This window comes from Mus pahari, chromosome 9 (assembly GCF_900095145.1).
Source record: "Mus pahari chromosome 9, PAHARI_EIJ_v1.1, whole genome shotgun sequence".
Taxonomy (NCBI): Eukaryota; Metazoa; Chordata; class Mammalia; order Rodentia; family Muridae; genus Mus; species Mus pahari.
In genome coordinates this window covers 65,535,278-65,553,561 of record NC_034598.1, presented here as the reverse complement: position 1 = coordinate 65,553,561, position 18,284 = coordinate 65,535,278, and positions in this window count along the sequence as shown.

Below are 18,284 nucleotides of genomic sequence, written 5' to 3'. Positions count from 1 at the left end.
TCTCTCAGGCGAAGACAGCATGCCAAACAGCCAGAGAAAGAAAGATAATAGAGAGGAGGATCTGTGCCTGTGCTCAAAGAAATGACGATATAGAAGCACACACTATTTAATACCTAACTCTAATATTGTTCTAACAGTGTGAACTGCTTTGTCCTGGACCGTGTGTTCTTAGCCGCCCTCCCCCTCCTCCCTCTCCCCACCCTACCATCCTCACTGTTTATTTGAGAATAGGCTCTTCCAAAGGACAGTGCAGAAGGGGCACAGAAATACTGTAAGAGCCCGACAGACAGTGAGTCTGCTCCGAGACTGTGTCTCCTAGAAATGTCAGATGCCACACCCAGAGTCTCGTCAATATGGCTGCCTCACATGAACTGAACAAGAATAACACCAAGAGACACAACTAGCAAAGATAAGGAAAAACCCACAGGACCCTATCCTAGCTAGTTTTATGTCAACTTGACACAAGCTAGAGTTACCTGGAAAAAAAAAAAAAAAAGGAGAGCCTCAATTGAAAAAATGTATGTATAAAGATCCAACTGTAGAACATTTTCTTAATTAGTGACTGGTGGGGGAGGATCCAAAACACTGTGGGTGGAGCCCTCTCTGGGCTAGTGGTCCTGCATTCTATAAGAAAGCAGGCTGAGCAAGCCAGTAACCAACACCCGTCCACGGTCTCTGCATCAGCTCCTGCCTCCAGGTTCCTGTTCTGTTTGAGTTCTTGTCCGGACTTCGTCCAATGATGGGCTACAATGTGCAAGTGTAAGACGAACAAACTCTTTCCTCCCCAAGTTGCTTAGGTCATAGTGTTTCATCACAGTCATGCTGGCCCTAACTAAAACAGACTCAGTCCTGGACAGAGAATTACAAGCAACTACAAGATACTGAGAATGGGAGAAATACTCTTCTCCAGAGAAGAACCACCAAACTGGTTGTGCTAAAGTTAGGCCCCATGCTCCCAGAAGTAAGGCTCAGACTCAAAATATATTTACAAGTGCCTTGGCCATATACCTAGGCTCTTTTCTGACTAGAATCATAACTTAAGATAACCCATTTATTTTAGTCTTCTTTCTGCCACGTGACTAGTTACATCTGTCTCCTTACATCTTCCTGCCGCATCTCCTGGCTGGATCTCTCCCAGAATCCTTTCTGCCTCCCAGATGCCCCACCTCTCTCTCCTGTCTGAGCCATAACCATAACATTTTTAATTGACAAGTGTTGCATACATACATTACATAAGACATTCTTTCTACAGGTTATCTAATACCAAATGGTCAGCCTGAAGACGTCTCCATATAAGTCACACTATACAGAATGAGAAGGTTGTATTTACAAATTTAGGAATATATACATATATAAAATTTAATATATAACAAAATATAATTATTAAAGAATTAAAGAAAAAGAGGTTATGTACTTGAAGGAAAGTAAGATGCTGGCACATGGGAAAGTTTAAAGCGAGGAAAAAGAAAGGGAAATGGCATAATTTTAATTTCAAAAACTAAAATGAAGATGCTGAGACATCCCATTGAAATAATGTACTATTTGAAGATAAACTATAATTACATTTTAAAACATATGGAGATCAGAAGTATTTTAAAAAGAGGTAGAGAATCAAATAGTAGAGATAGCGTGAGATCATAGCAACATCTTTGTGCAGGGCAGAAGAGTTGCAACAGTGTAAGGAGCAGGAGAAACAAATAGGAAACCAGTAGCAGAACTGCACGCATCCCTGCAATGATTATAAAATTAACTGTAAGTCATCTCAACCCATCGATTATATGAAAATCGCGTTAGACAGAAGTGAGACCTTACTACAAGGCTCCCATTCGGCAAGGGTAGGCGCACAGGTTAACAGCAAAAGAACCATGCAAGAAACACCATGAAAGCAGTCAAAATAAACCCGGGGAGGATCCCATCATGATGTACACAGTGTTTTCCTAAACAAGGATAATACCCGCGATGACTCTAAAGGGTTATGACAAAAGGGCCAAGCCATGAAATGGCCGAACTCTCATAAATGATGGCTCTTTTTCTAGGAAAAAAAAAAGTGTCACTGTATATCAATACAAACTAATAAAAGTACAAGGAAAAACAAATAACTCACAATAATGGTTCAAATCTACAACGATCCTCCCAGTAATTGGTAGAACAAATAAACACAAGGTGAGCCAAGAGCTCTCATCATGGTGAAAGACAGATTAACTTTTCTCTGAGTTCCCCCCCCCCCCCGAGACCAGTGTATCTGTTTTTACTGTATACACTTTACATCATACCAGGAAGTCATTGCAGTAAGGCATGGAATGTAGTTTTTTTTTTTTAAATATATACACTGAAAAGGAATGAATAAAGCTGCATCTGCTAACAAAACCCATGGGTGCCTAGGCTGTCCAGAAGAAGAAAACACAAAACCAAACAAAAGCTAAGATACTTATAAACAGGCTTAGCAAGGATATGGGAGACATGCTCAATATTTTTATAAACAACCCAGTTTACATTCCAATAAAAACAGTTTTAGAAAAGAAATGCAATTGCACATGTGACCGCTAAAGTAAAAAAACTGAAATTATATTTAATATTTTAACTTTATAAGCAAAAAATAAATGGTTTATGTAAAGTTCATTAGAAAATTACTTTCTTGTTCAGGATGAGTAAAAGCAGATTGGTTTTGTTGGTGGTTGTTGGTTGTTGCTGCTGTTGTTGTTGTTGTTGTTGTTTCAGAAGTGACCAGTAAACTATGTGTTGTGTCAGGTCAACATTGTTTTACATCTAAGTTGCTTCTGTCACCCAAAGTGGACAGCGATTTTGATGCTCATCTGCCAGTTCAGTGGTATTTTTACCCATAAGTGTTTATGGTTTTTTGTTTCCTTCACTTGGAATTGTATAGAAAAATATCAGTACTGTTCCCCCTCCTCCCTACACGGCAGCACGGCAGTACCATGGCTAGGCACAGCATCTTGGTCCTTCGGCCACTGATAAGCCTCAGAACGTGAGGATGCAAGTACTATGAACCCTTGAGAGTTACCAGTCAGAGCTGACATATGGGTTGAAAACCTGTTTATCCCAGAGTTACACAAATCAAGCTCAAATTCCTCTGGGAATGAAGTTTTCTATGGCCTAACCTGCCCTGCCTTTCCTGTCTTTTCTCTCTCTTCCTTTTCCAAGTCTGCCCTTTCCTTCACACTCAACAGTCTCCACCTCAACCATGAAGTCATTCCTTAAATATTTGGGCCAATAGTGAATACTCTCTTTATGGATCCTCTTTTACACATAATCAATGTCCCATTTTAATGCAAAATGTGATGGATATACAAATATATGATTATTATAGAGTCCTTCTGTCCATCTATGTAGATGTCAAAGTAATAAGGATCTCTCTATGCTATCATGATGATTTTTTTTGGGGGGGGGTTAGTTACTAGCATCACCATTATATGGGAAACCTAAAGTGAAAATCATATTTCTTGACCAGCAAGCCATATCTACCTCAAGGTCCTGCTATGAGAACATAAAGCTTTTTTGTGTGAATCCATGACAAAAATAATAATAATACCCCTCCGCCATGATGATTTTTACTCCTGGGAATCAAAAATATACTTAGGGATGAAGTTTACAGAACTCTAGCCTGGAACTATGATTTTTGTATGTCATAGGAGAAACTCACCCATGAAAGAAGCAGTCTTGATATGATAGGAGAACAACAGGTTAATTTTATTATGTTCAACCTGAAGGTTGGATCAGAAGTTGAAAAGAATAAGCAAGTCCGGTCTTAAATGATGAAGTAGGAAAAACTAGGGAATGAGACTTGTCCCCCCTGTGAGTTACCCAGATGTACACATAAGCGAACTTATAGTTAAAACAGTGGTAACTTGTATTTATGTGCCATGAACCTACAATGCTAAAATTGGCTCTGTATACCTTGTTAACTAATGAAAACATATAATTATAGCAACTCATGCTGAGATTCTATTGTGTGAAGTGGGGTATGTGAACACAAACCTCACCTGTCATTTCTATTCTACATACATTTTTTTTGTCTTTTTTATTTTTTTCTACATACATTTTTACTTTTAAGTTTTAAGTATTCTTTGAGGATCTCATATGGCTTATTTTGATTATATTCTTTCTATTCCTTCTAAAAAGATCTTTACATAGACCAAGACCTCTAAAGCATCAAAATACCATGATGTCCACTGGTCCTCGTTATTTAGCTGAAATGTTCAAGGTAACTTTTTTTTCTCTAAGCCCCTACCTCAAACTGAAACCACTGTAGAATTCAAACCCAGACACGGAGGCCCATAAAGAATCTTGTTTATCATAAACCAAATAAGAGGAGCGGGCCTAATGAAAGTGGGCCCCCACTGATTTCACACAAATGAAGATTTATTGCAGTTTAATGTTTGCTAAGCGTTAAAAACACTCTGAAGTAATTTGTTCGGGGAGTTCTAAATCACATTTTTCCCCGTAGCAATTTTGTTGTCTCCTGATGCTTCTTCCGTGGCCACCCTCTTTATGCTTGCCACACATCACCATGTGGACACCAAGGAGAGCAAAGCGACTGTTGGCATGAAGTGGATCAAAGCATTAATAATGATTAACCCGGGGTGGCACATGAGCTGTGGCATTTACTGTCAATGTCATGTGGCATTACATGTTTTACAAAATGCACCATTTAATTTTATTTTACACGATTACCGTGTGCTTTGTTTATATATTCAGAAAAAGTAATCTTCAACATTCCACTTGCTCTTGATTGTCTAAGGCTGAGATTTTTATACTACCTCTCCCAGGCCCTTTTCAAGATTACTTAGGGCTTGACAGGACTCACATTATTTTGGGGGGTGAGAGGCTAAAAGAAAGATGAAGGCCTGGTACTAAAAGCAGTACACACAAGTATATACATACATACACATGCATGCACAAGCATATATATATATACACAGACCTTCTCCTTTGAACCCAACATTAGAGTTTGGGAACTACAGTAAATATTTTCTTAGAACCTCTTCGCATAAAAGTACATTGGTGAAGTACCAGTGATGTTTCAATAACTGTTTTATTAACTCTTTGTAAGTATTGTATGCTATATGTTGATCGTAGTCTTTTAATGCCACTAAATTTTCCCAGATCCTACACCAGCACCCTAACCACATTATAACTTCAGAGTTTTACAAGATTCTCACTGATTTTCTTCTCCTAACTCTTGAAGAGTAGAGCATGAAGAAAAAAGTATCTGCCCTGCATTCATGTGGTCAGAATACAGCATTACAGCAAATTTATGCTCTCAGAAACTTAGCAGAACCCAACTAATTTTTGAAGCTTTTAATGGTATTATATAGAACTAAAGACAAGAGAAAGGAAAGAAGGTAGATAAATAGATCATAGTGGCTTTCTAGTTTCATAATTTGTTTATTCATTTATTCACATATAAAAATGAACACAATTACCTTTATCTAAGAAATAAGGGGAAGCAAAACAGATCATATGCTTCTGTTCAGAAGTGATCATTCAAGCAGCAGGTACAAGTTTAGTTTTAAAAACATCTACTTAAAGGATTTCATTATTCTCATGATTTAGCCTCATTGTAATTTGTATCCATTTTTCTAACACCAAAAAAAAAAATTATAAAAAAAAGAGATCTTTTTTTTTTTTTAATTGTTCCACCATAAGACTGGTGAGAAATAAAGCCAAGGAAAAGGAAATTGATCTCATCCACAAACAAAACCTCTCTGGGTTTTGTGTCTGTCTGGTTGTTGTCCCTCATGTGACTTGATAGTTCAGTTTACAATTTCTCTACTAACAGCAGACCGTGCAGGATTCTGAATGCTCGCAGTAATCCCGCAGGGCCATTGTTTGCAATGAGATTTTTTTTTTTAATTCAATGCTGTTGCTACATGGAGATTTTCTTCTCAGGGACACTGAACTTCCTGATGGTCCATATGGTCTTAGCGAATTTCCCAGGTGCTAAGCAGCACCCAACCTGTATTTTCAGCATCCTGTACAGAGACTTAAGGCGGCTTTTGTCATTTCTCCTAAGTTGCTCTTTGGAGGTGAAAGTTTGAGGCAGCTGATGGAAACAATGGGGTTTTGCATGCCTGCATTATCAAGGCAGATGTGCCATGAGGAGAATTCACATCTGAGAGAAAGAAACAAAAGCCATTCTCTGAACATCTTTGGAAAACTATTAAAGGAATACATGTTTGAGGTGCCATGGTATGTGCTTTAGATTGCAGGGACAACCTCCTTGCCATTACCACTGTAAAAAGCAGTGTGCAGATTTATTTTGTTTTTTATCTCTTTCATATGTCTGGGAATCTTGAGGGTAAAAAAGCAACCTATCCCTTTGCATAGTACAGAACTACAAATTAATTTTAATTAACAATATATTTCTTGACTAGCTAAATTGAAATGATGATTATTAATTACACAAATGCATATAACAGCACAGATAGGAAGTACAGAGAATTTAAAAACAATGTTTAAATTTAATGCACACTTTGTCCCCTTTTTTTTAAGTGCCTACATTAAGTATATTATCTGTACTTGCTGGTTTTGTGTGTCAACGTGACACAGGCTGGAGTTATCACAGAGAAAGGAGCCTCCCTTGAGGAAATGACTTCATGAGATCCAGCTGTAAAGCATTTTCTCAACTAGTGATCAAGGGTGGGAGGGCCCATTGTGGGTGGTGCCATCCCTGGGCTGGTAGTCCTGGGATCTATAAGAAAGCCAGCTGAGCAAGCCAGGGGAAGCAAGCCAGTAAGTAACTTCTGCATCAGCTCCTGATTCCTGACCTGCTTGAGTTCCAGTCCTGACTTTGATGATGAAACAGCAATGTAGAAGTGTAAGCTGAATAAACCATTTCCTCCTCAACTTGCTTCTTAGTCATGATGTTTCGTACAGGAATAGAAACCCCGACTAAGACATTATCTAAAATACTCCACTCACTATACGTGATTTCCCTCATTTTATAGAGCAATTATCAGTACCAGGCTTTCTACCTTTGTGAATTTGGTATTCTTGCTCAGCTTGACAGATACAATGACCATCACTATACAACACATACGTGAGTGTTCTTCTAAGCAGCTACCCAGAAAATGAACCCCCTTCCACACTTTGTGACTACCACCCAGAGCAGCCATGCTTCATGAGTTCTGCATCCCCCTGGGAGTGTCCAGAAGGCAAGATATGTATGCTCCCAGCCGCTGCCTCCAGAGGGCACATTCCTCTTCCAAGCTCAGCCAACCTTATATCACTCACTACCTGGTATCTTGGGCTTATCATGATTCAAAGAAAAACAGGTTAGAAAAAAACAGTTTTTTCTAACACTAACAGAACCAAAGACCTAATTTTCAGTGTTGATGCTGGCAGCAGAATCAAAAATCTGGGAGTGTTGAGGTGGTGGTACCAGTAATGTTATTATCAGCTGTCTGTTCCAGTGTGGTCATGGTGTCCTGAATCTAAGTTTTCCCTGATTCACTAACCTTTTCATCAATGCATTGTAGGCAAATGTCTTTTCAACTGAAGCGTACCATAACTGGAGGCTTACACATTTAAAAGATTTCTGGGGCCAAAGGAAACCATCCGCTTATCCTCAGGCTATTGTCTCAGTTACCACAATAAATACAGCATTATCATTTCTCTCCTAAAATGCATCCTTCCCATTTTCTTTCAGCTTTAAAGTATCTGGCTCGGATTAGGCACGTAGCCACTCAAGGACTCCATTTCTTACAACTAGGCTAGTTCACGAAACCAAGTTCATCTTATGAAACGTGAGTGTATAAGGACCACTTCAGTGCTGTGATAAAATAGATTCTCTTGACTTCATTTCTCTTCATTTTGCTTCTCCCCCTTCTGACTGTCTAGAAAGCAGACATAATGATGGGAACCTCAGCAGCTATTTTAGACTTTAAGTGGAAGTCTCAGAAGAGAGGAACAGAGCAACAATGTAGACGGAGTACAGGTCCTGAATGAGGTGCAGCCTGCAACCAAGGTCTTTCTTACCCTTGGATGAATACTTGTAAAATCAACAAACACTTGCCTTTTTAAAAGCTTGTTGTTAGAGCTTAAGAATGAACACATATCCATATTCTAGTTAATGTGGCCAGAGGCATCCTCAGCTGTAAACAACTGCTTGTCAGTCATCCTCAACTTTGGGTTCTGTCACAATGAAGGAAGCATTGCTTCCTGCACCCCCTCCCCCAACCTTAAGCTTTTTGAACTCCTGTCACTTTGTCCAGCAAATATAACAGCTTTTTCTGCCATAACAGCTGTGAGAGCTAACTACAGGGAGACTTCTTGAGTACTTGACCCACAATGGCAGAAACAAAAGCCTGGAGTTGCATAGAGAGACATGGAACATTCTAATGAGTATGGAAAGGTCAGGTCTCTGTTCTACATGCTGCTTGGGAAGTGGTATGAGGCTTTTCTGTAGCATTTAAATAATAGTGTCCTGCTGGCTTCCACTCTGAGGTTCATGCCACTCTTCCTAAATAGAAGCAGAAATCAAAGAAAACAGCTGAGTTAGAGTGTGTGATACTCAATTTCGTTACTAACAAAACAGCAGTTGGGTCTTTTTTTTTTTTTTTTTTTTAAGTTATCACACAACAACTGCTTCAAAAGTACACTTGTCTTTTTCTAATTAAACATAATCTCTATTTCATAAATTTAAGTGAACTAAGCCAAATTCAATTCTGTTGTAACAATTGCCTCTTTCCAGCTCACAGTTGACTATTCCCATGTGTGTGAGATCAAAGCACAGGAGAGCAAGTGGCTTTTGCTAAACATTTTGGAATGGAGAGAAGCCATCACAGCAAGGATACTGTGGGCCTGCAGTCACATTCAGATACAATGAACTTAACTGGCTGTCATAAATTGCCATAGATATGAGAGCCTTGACTACAGTAGAAGTTTTTCTGAACCTAAATTTCTTCTTTCTTTAGGATAAAGAGAAAATCTTTTTTTTTCTTCTCCAGCTCACATTCTCTAAGTAGGAAACAAAAACAAAATGTTAACCTGTACAATACAAGTTACTAACTATACATGCTTAGAGTACCTTTGCTGTTGATATTCTTTATCCATCCAGAATTCTGAAAAATGTCAAGTGCAACTGAAATCATCAGAAGAAAAAGAAATATACACACATGACTTGGGGTACAGTCCCCTTGAAACATACCCATTTTCTTCCCCATTTTGTGTTAGAAAAAGCAAAACCCCTCCTAGCTTTTTCCTCTGTTTTGGTACTTATTAGGACAAGCGTATCTTTGATAGGATGAGGATGACCATTGAAGAACCCAGCTGTTGGGGACAATGGCTTTAAAGTCTTTGTAATGTTAGCCTAAGGAAGCCCAAGAGATGAGCAAGAAGATTAATCACAGAACACTGAACAGAACTAAACAGACCACAGCCAAATGGATAATGTTTCACAAAGAACGTGTAATCTCTGAAGGCAGGGCTTCTTTTCAACCACATACATTCCATAATGGCTATAAATTCCATTAGCACTAAATATCCACTGAGCTCTAAGCCGAGGAGAGGAACAAAATATCAAAACAGCCTTGTGTGTTTCAACTATTATTTAGAGAGTGGTTCCTCCATGCCAGGCACTAGAGTAGGCAATTAGCAGACGCAGTGAATAAGACACAGTTCCTGCAGCCTGCATGTGCTTTGAGAAGTGGCAATTTTAGACCTTGAAATAAATAATTTCAGTGTGTAGACAGTACAATGGAAAATACACATAATACGTATGAAAGTGGGATGTATGGAAGTGGCTGGGTTCAAATTCTAACCCTACTGTGCACTAACATAACTCAGTTTCCTCACTTCTAAACTGTTAATAATCACTGTGCCTGGCTTACAGGGACCACTGTCTGGATTAGATGAGAGAGTGTACTGAAATCATTTTAAAAGCAATTTTGATATAAAGTACTCGATAATTACAAGTATTGGTTATTTCATAGGAACGGAGTTCTTCAAAGGAACAAAGGGAAGGGACTTCACCATGTAGGACTTTTGCTGTACTGCATTCTAGAAGGAAAACAATGGGATCAGAAGAAGATCATCTGGCAGTTAATAACACAGGGATAAAAGAGTGAAACCATGCCATGAGCACAGCTTAGTATTGTCCAAATGCAAGGGTAAAGAAGCTCCCTGGTGCACTAACCATTTGCTGGGTGTATGTACTAGAATCCGGATGGAAGATATAAATTTTACCTAAATATTGTGGCATCACAGAGACAATAACAGTAGGTACAAAACCAGATTACACATATCCCATAAGCAATAGCAACATAGGAAAGGAATGTATTCAAGGTGCATGCTCTGATTTGCCCCCCCATTAAAAGGGGACTCTTCTTCCATGAGGACAAGGTATTAGAGTGAGCTGAGAGTAGATACAGTGACATCTCTCAGAGAGTACTGTTGAGGTTCAGTTCCACCCCCCTCCAAAAAAAATGAAAATAAAGTAATGGTAGAGTCTACAGGACTAGGAGTTGGAGGATAGATACAAAATCTATTTTAGATGTTAAAGACTTGATATTTTATTTGTGTGGAGCGACTGAGAAAAGGAAATTGAAATTTTCCAGGACTTATATTTGAGAACCTGTGGGTATGGCACATTCACTTAAGAAAGAAACCTAGAGGAAAAAATAAATTTCAAAGAGAAGTTTCTGAGTTCACAGTTGATTGCCCAGAGGACAGACATCTAAATACACATCTCAGGTAAGTGTTCAGACATTCCTGTGCAACTCTTGGGAAAAAACTGAATACAGTCTCAGTCAGTGGATTGTGGTGGGAGGAAACTACCCAGGGAAAGAAGGAGGAAGAAGAGGAGGAGGAAGAGACAGTCCTGGGGTATAGCCATGGAAGTGTCAGAACTTGATCAGAGAGCAGGTGACATTTCTGGAGGAAAATTAGGAGGATTACAAGGTGTTCTGAAAACCTGGAGGTTTATTATTATTATTATTATTATTATTATTATTATTATTATGCCAAACAAAGACAACAGCATGTTTAGCAAGGAGGAGTTGATGCTAAAGCGTACCAAGAACTAAAGAGCCTTTGAGTGGGCGGGAACTGAATACCATCCTTTGAAGTCTTTTTAGGCCTTTGGTGCTCTTAACCAGAGCCAATCACTGAAGTGGTGTGGGCACAAGCAGATTGTACAGAAATGAAAAGTCAACAGGAGATGAGGACATCTGTCTTTGAAGTGGAGCAGCCTGCTGGGGCAGCAGCTGCCAGGTCTTAGATGGCCCTCGGAGGGCTTGGGTGGTTTCTTTCAGACAGGAGACGCTATGTCGTATGTTCAAATGTCTGGGAGTCACAAGTAGGTGGCAAATGTAAGACTCTTCAGCTAGAGAGGAGTCTTTCCAACTTTCAATACACACACAATTATTCTTCTTTTTAAGGAACTTTTATTGATGGTCTAAACTAACCCAGTTGCTGTAACATAGGGAAATACTTGTAGATATTAAATCAGGTATTAAATCATGAAATAATAAGGCCATACCATGAGTAAAATTAAATTTTTAAGAAAGAATCAAACATGTGTAAGTCTGGTCAGAGATAAAAAATAGAGTTTTTTAGTGAAGGTCACAACCTAGACTTGACCTTAACATTGAAATATGTCAGAACAGGCTATTCAGAATAAATTATTTCTTCTCTAGGTTTCCTGTAAATACCATATTTTAAGCATTTTGTATCATTTCCCCACATTGAAAAATGCTTAAACATTCCAGAGGAAATTCCAAGTATTTATTGATTGATCTTTATTTCATCTGCGTGAAATATTTTATATACAAAACACAAACATTACTGATAGGCATTGTGACAAAACAGTGATATCTCATTGTGTCACCCATCAGCGTCACAACGTTGTCTCCACAACACAGTATGTAACTGAATCATGGTAAATACGACCATCCAGTTGTCACATAAAATAGATACATTGGTCTCTAGGCAACACACAGTCGTCTTTAGCTGTGGCGTGATTAAATGGCCAAACTCAAATTCTAATTGTTGAAATGTGTTGGTGATTGGGATGCCTGCTCATTAGAATGCCTCTGAGAGGCAGAGCACTTCTACAGGATGACCAATCTCCTGCTCCCTGGGATGCAGTTGCACAGAACAGTTTCATTCTCTGCAAAGCACAGTTGATGCTGTTTCATTGCGGCCGCACCTACAGCCTCAGGCACAGATACACTGAAACTAGAGGCAGAAAACAGCTAACATGCCAACATAGCACCTGTAACTTTTCTTTCCCTTTTTTTTTTTAAAGATTTATTTATTTCATGTATGTGAGTACACTGTCGCTGTCTTCAGACACACCAGAAGAGGGCGTCAGATCTCATTACAGATGGTTGTGAGCCACCCTGTGGTTGCTGGGAATGGAACTCTGGACTTCTGGAAGAGCAGTCAGTACTCTTAACCGCTGAACCATCTCTCCAGCTCTGCAATTTTTCTTAACTAAAGAAACTTACTAGTATGTCAGCCAACTGATATTAAGTTTACATCTCCATGGTAGAAGTCACCAATGTGTCTGTGTTTTAGAGATAAAATAATTTCTTATAAGGACAAAGGGGTAAAGACTATTTGAAGCCATGGACTCAGGACAAATATTAAGGGGGAAATTAGACCTGATCATGTGGAAACTGATACTGGACTTAGATACTCTCCTTTAAGTCACTCTTATAGTTTGGGCTCAAAAGAAAATGAGAATCGAATCTTCGGTTTAAGCTATTATAATGCATACCTGAGCTAGGGAATTTAGAGGCTGTGTAACTTCTTTGGGAAATGACTCCTGAGAACACACCGCTCTAGCTTTCCTTTCAAATCCCCCACTGCAATGACTGGTAGAATAAATACTCTAGTAGGGAATTAAGATCTAGCACTGGGCACTAAGAGAGAAGTACCACAGTCCCACGGGAAATGAACAGGGTAGAGAGTCCTGAAGGAGGCAACGTGCTGGAAAAGAAGACCCACTAGCCAGGGAGCACCCAGAACCAAGGCCAGGAAATAGGCAGATCTCTCATCTCCTGCCACGCCAGAATGATAGCCCAAAGGAGGGCTAGCATGCAGTTAGGGAAGGTCTGTGTCTCCCTTCTTCCCCAAACAGAACTGAAGCAGGGAAGGGGTGGGCAAATAATCCACAAAGGGATTTTGAAAGGGCTCCCTCTCACTCTTACCTCCCCAACGCCAGGCTCCCCTGGTTCCTCTCAAGCCCAGGATCTAGTGGGAGGTTTTTCTTGATTCCGCGGTTTGTGTCTCCCTCCTCCCTGTCTGGACTTGAAGGACCCAAATGAAACATTTGGGGAAAGCAGAAACTGTGCTGGTCTCTCCCAGAGCCCACTCACCTCCCACGGAGCCTGGCAAGTGTAGGTAACCTTCCGAAAGTAAAAGACGGTTGAACATCATGAGGCTTTAAAACTGAGGAGGAATAGATGAAGGAAAATACTAAGAAAGTTACATTTATCTGTTGGCTTAATGGCTGCATTGTTCAGCATTCATTATGTGCCATATGCTGGACTATGTTAAAGAGACAAAGAGCTCTAATGTTGTCCCTCTTTTGAGGAAGAATGCGGCTACCTCCAGTACTAATTTGTCTCCACAACCAAATAAATCTTTAGAAAATAACCAGTCCCTGAATCAGTAAAGTCCAATAGGATGTTGAGCTTGTAGTGTAGCAATAAGGATAAATCTAAAATTAAGCATTACTTGGAAAAGCGAGTATAGTCAATTTAAAGGCATGAACAAAAACATTTAAAAACAGAACATAAAACCCAGGAAACTACAATATACATTTGAAAATAGCACCTAGGACTCTCACAGAATCTCCACAGACTCAAACTCTTGAGAGGAAAATAGGAAAGAAATGGGACACTATGTTGTTAATTTATGACTAACAGAAATCTCAGGATGAGAGAGAAGACAGACAGAGAGGACAGTCACAATAATGATAAAGACTTGTCAGCCTAGAAAATGGCTGGTTTCTTGTAGCAATACACAGGTCACAGGTGATTCTTCTGTGCATGTGAATATTATAGGAACTTTTTAAAAAGTTTTAAATGTTGAAAAAGACCAAGGTTGGAGTGTTACTATTATCTTATTGTAAGACTTTCTATGAAATTACAGCACCAGGTAGAGTGGTATTGATGTAAAGAGAAAAAAAAAATAGCACACAGAACCTGCACACTCCCTACAATGTTGAGTTTCCTTCTCACAATTTTTTCTAAAAATTAAATACTTTTATTAATTAGATGTGTCTTTGACAATTCATATATTCATACTCCTCATCTTCATCATCTCTTTTCTCCATCCTAACCCTAGTAACAGCCCCTTCCTCCCTGCAGGTCCCTTTCTATGTTCATAGCCTTTGGCTTTGTTATACAAGCCACTAAGTTTAATCAGTGTCATCAGTTTACTCATAGAACTCTCAATGGTGCCTAAAAATAATGACTCCTCCCTCTCAACTACTATAGCCAATACGTGAGCAAGCACAGCTAGATCCTTTAAGCCCCTCTCCCATCTAAGACTGGCTATTGATGGTCCGGGCTTATACAGGGCCAATATCAGGAACCCCAGCTTCTGTAAGTGCACAAATACATGGGCTGTGTGTGCCCCGCCCAGAGGACAGCATTTTGCTGCCTCTTCCCTATCTTCAAGAGCTTACATCCTACCTGCCCCATGTGCAATATCCCATGAGCCTTGGAAGGGGTAGAATAAATGCCTTGTTCAGAGCTGAGCGCTCGGTACCCCTTTGTACACAATACAAAATTATCTGCAATTATCTGGTTGTTGTAAAGAGAAGTTTCCCTGATCAGTGCAAAGGGTAGAAGTTGTCTGTTGATACAAACGTAGATGTTTACAAGGCAGCTGGAAGCCATTAGATTCTCTTATTTTACTGTATTTTTTTATACATTGGCAAATAAAAGTTATGCCTATTTATAATATACATGTTTTGACCTATATGTGTCCCTATGGAATGGCTACACCAAGCTAATTGATGTGTTCATTACCTGATACTGTTCTCATTATTTTTTGTGCTAAAGGCATTTAAAATTCACTCTTAGCAGTTTCAATTGCATGATGCATCTGTAAATATTGTTATCATGTACAATGGAGATCCTGAACTTATTGTAACTTCAGGTTTGTGCCCTATAACTCCACTTGTCCCCACCCTCTCTGCCTTCAGGACTGACATTTTAGAATTGACATCTGACTGAGATGCTGAATATTATCATTTCTATATCTGCCTTATTTTACTTAGCTCAATGTTCTCCAGGTATATCTGTGGTTTTTCAATCAACAACACTTGTTCTTTTGTAAAAGATGAACAGTATTTGAATGTAAATCTATGCAACACTTTCTATATCCACTGATGGGTACTAAGGTTCAATCTAATCTTGGCTATTATGTATAAGGCTATAATTAACATTGTCAAAATACTATTCTTTATTTTGATTATCTATTAGATGTAGAACTTCTGTTTCTTATAGACATTCCGTTTTTTCATTTTTCCTTTTTTGAGTTATCTTCATACTGTCTTCCATAAGAGTGTACTAAGTTACATCTATAACTTAGTATACAAACATTACTTTTCTTTGAACTCTTGTCAGCAAACTTTATTCTCTTTTTGATAATAGCCAACTTAACAAGCATGCATTTTTCTATGGCTTTGATTTGCATATATATAACCATTAGTGAAACTGATTAGCATGTGCGTGTGTGCAAATGCATACACACATACACACACACACACACAGAGAGAGAGAGAGAGAGAGAGAGAGAGAGAGAGAGAGAGAGAGAGAGAGAGAGAGAGAGAGAGAGAGAGAGAGAGAGAGAGAGAGAGAGAGAAAGAGAGAGAGAGAGAGAGAGAGATACAATCACACCTGGTTCGGCATTAATAAACCTTTTTGACTTACAAATATCTTTTACATTCCCTTCCCTGTGTTTATGTTGTTTTCAAATTTTTCCCACTAAGTAAATGAATAGGCAATTCAGATCCCTAGTAAAATATGATACCAGGTCTGTATTTTCAGAATAAATAAATATTTGTTTCTATAGGAAAAACATCAAATAAGAGGGGGCAAATGACATAATCAGCTAAAAAAGGAGTGACTACAAATGGAAATCAAAGAAAAATGTATTTGGTATTATAAGACATTATAAAAATGCAAAATATCAAGAGTGTATGCTTCACCCTTCGGGTCTACAAATAACATCCCTGGCAGCACTAAATACTGTTTCAAAGGTAAAGCAACTAGAATGTTCCTGCATTTCTCCTATGAGTGCAAAATGACAAGTCTGTGGAAAATAGTTTTCCAGATTCTTAGACTGTTAAAAATATACCCAATTACCCAGGATTTTTTTCTAAGAGAAACAATGATGCATATGCACAAAATTTTTTCCCATAAGAATGCCCATAGCAGTTTGTCCCATAATTATCCATGAGACCAGCCATAGAAATGAACATTTGATTATATGTAATTATATGCCAATAAGAATAAAATTAAAGGCTCAAAATTGCAGAAAAGTCAGAGTGTGAGAACTTATATCCCATGTCCTAAATAAACTTAATTTTTTAAAATCATAGTTAGCATAATTTCTAAATACAATAATGAAGAATTCATTATCTTTAAATTAACATAACTGTCATTTATCATTTTCTTTCAATGATATTTAATCATACCATATGATGTAATCACATCTATAGTAAATGTATAAGCAATGGTTCCAGAATTCAATATCTAGCAAGTAGACATAAATGTCTGGAAGTGATAAAATGACAGTCTCAGATGTGGAGGGATTCACCCGCCATGCCGACAGCAGCTACACTTTCAGAAAGTTATCTACTCCAACTCGTTCTAAAACAAAGGGGGGGGCAGAGTCGACTGAGCATGAGAAAGTTGTCACAGAAAACCACTGATTGTGATATTAAGATATAAAATATCAGCATCTAGCATAAGATATCCAAGTGCCGGTGTGTTCAATCATTTCTGATTACCTGCTTTTATATTCTCTAACACATAATCCGTACTTCATTTCCATAGGACTCATCTTTCTCTTAGTTGTAGACAATGATACAGAGAGAAAAGAATGGATTCAAGGAAATCAGAATGTAAGCATAGAAGCCTAGACGTCTAATTTAAATATATTCTCTCCAACTCCAACTCCTTCCTTTATAAATCTAATACAGTCTTCTAAAAGTCACTGGGAAAATTACCTATGATATCCCTCTAAAACCTTCCAAGTATAGTGGCTAATGAGAAAATATAGCAACTGCACATGTATTGAAAGGTGACTTTTTTCATTACTTCTCAGCTTTTAGGCTAAGGTCAGGTGGAAAGACTGACCTCCGCTGAGACATTCACTTTCTAGCTGAAGAGTTAAGACATCTATCAAGACCTGCACCAAGGAGTCTCACAATACAGTTAATGCAGACAACTGTATCCATTCAGTTGCTCAAAGGAAAGTGAGTTCCTAGTTCCAGAAGCTCAGTTAGTGAGTCCTGAAACTCTGGCTGGGTTATCACCTTCTAGTGTTTCCTTCAGAGCTAAGAAGGCATCAAGAACCTGGAAGCAAGAAGTTTGGTTTTAAAGATATGTGTTTTGGTCAAATGTGGCCTAGAATTTCACCTAGGATATGTGCAAAGAGCACAGTTTTAAAATAGGACTGTACATCCTGAGGGATGTTTACTAATGAGTAGAGTCCATATGCTTCTACTCCTTTATCTCCATCAATAGCTTCTGTAATCTTTAATTTATTTGTATGACTTGGGAACAGTCTAACTGTTTTGTTCACACTATTCAAAAGAGTTGACTATAAAAAGAAAAATGAAACAGAAACAAAGGAAAGAGTGGCCAATGGGTGTTGCCGGAAGCCATAGCATCCCCACATTAACCCAACTTCAGGAGGCTCCTTTGGAACTTAGGCAATTATGTTGACATGAAAGTTAGTGTTCAGGGAAAGGGTTTGTGTTTAATTGCCCTGATTCCTGGACATGATTTAAGTGGGGCTCAGTACATCTTAATTACAGTCACATTTTTATTTCAATACCATACAAAATACATTAGAAATCATTCTGGGCACTCGGCGCTGGTGTTGGTGTGCGGAGCCTCTCTGCAGGTCGGCTCGCCTCGGGACCATGGCCACCGACTCCTGGGCGCTGGCGGTGGACGAGCAGGAAGCCGCTGTCAAGTCGATGAGCAGTTTGCAGATCAAGGAAGAGAAAGTCAACACCAATGGTGTTATCAAAACCAGCACCACTGCAGAAAAAAACAGAGGAAGAGGAGAAA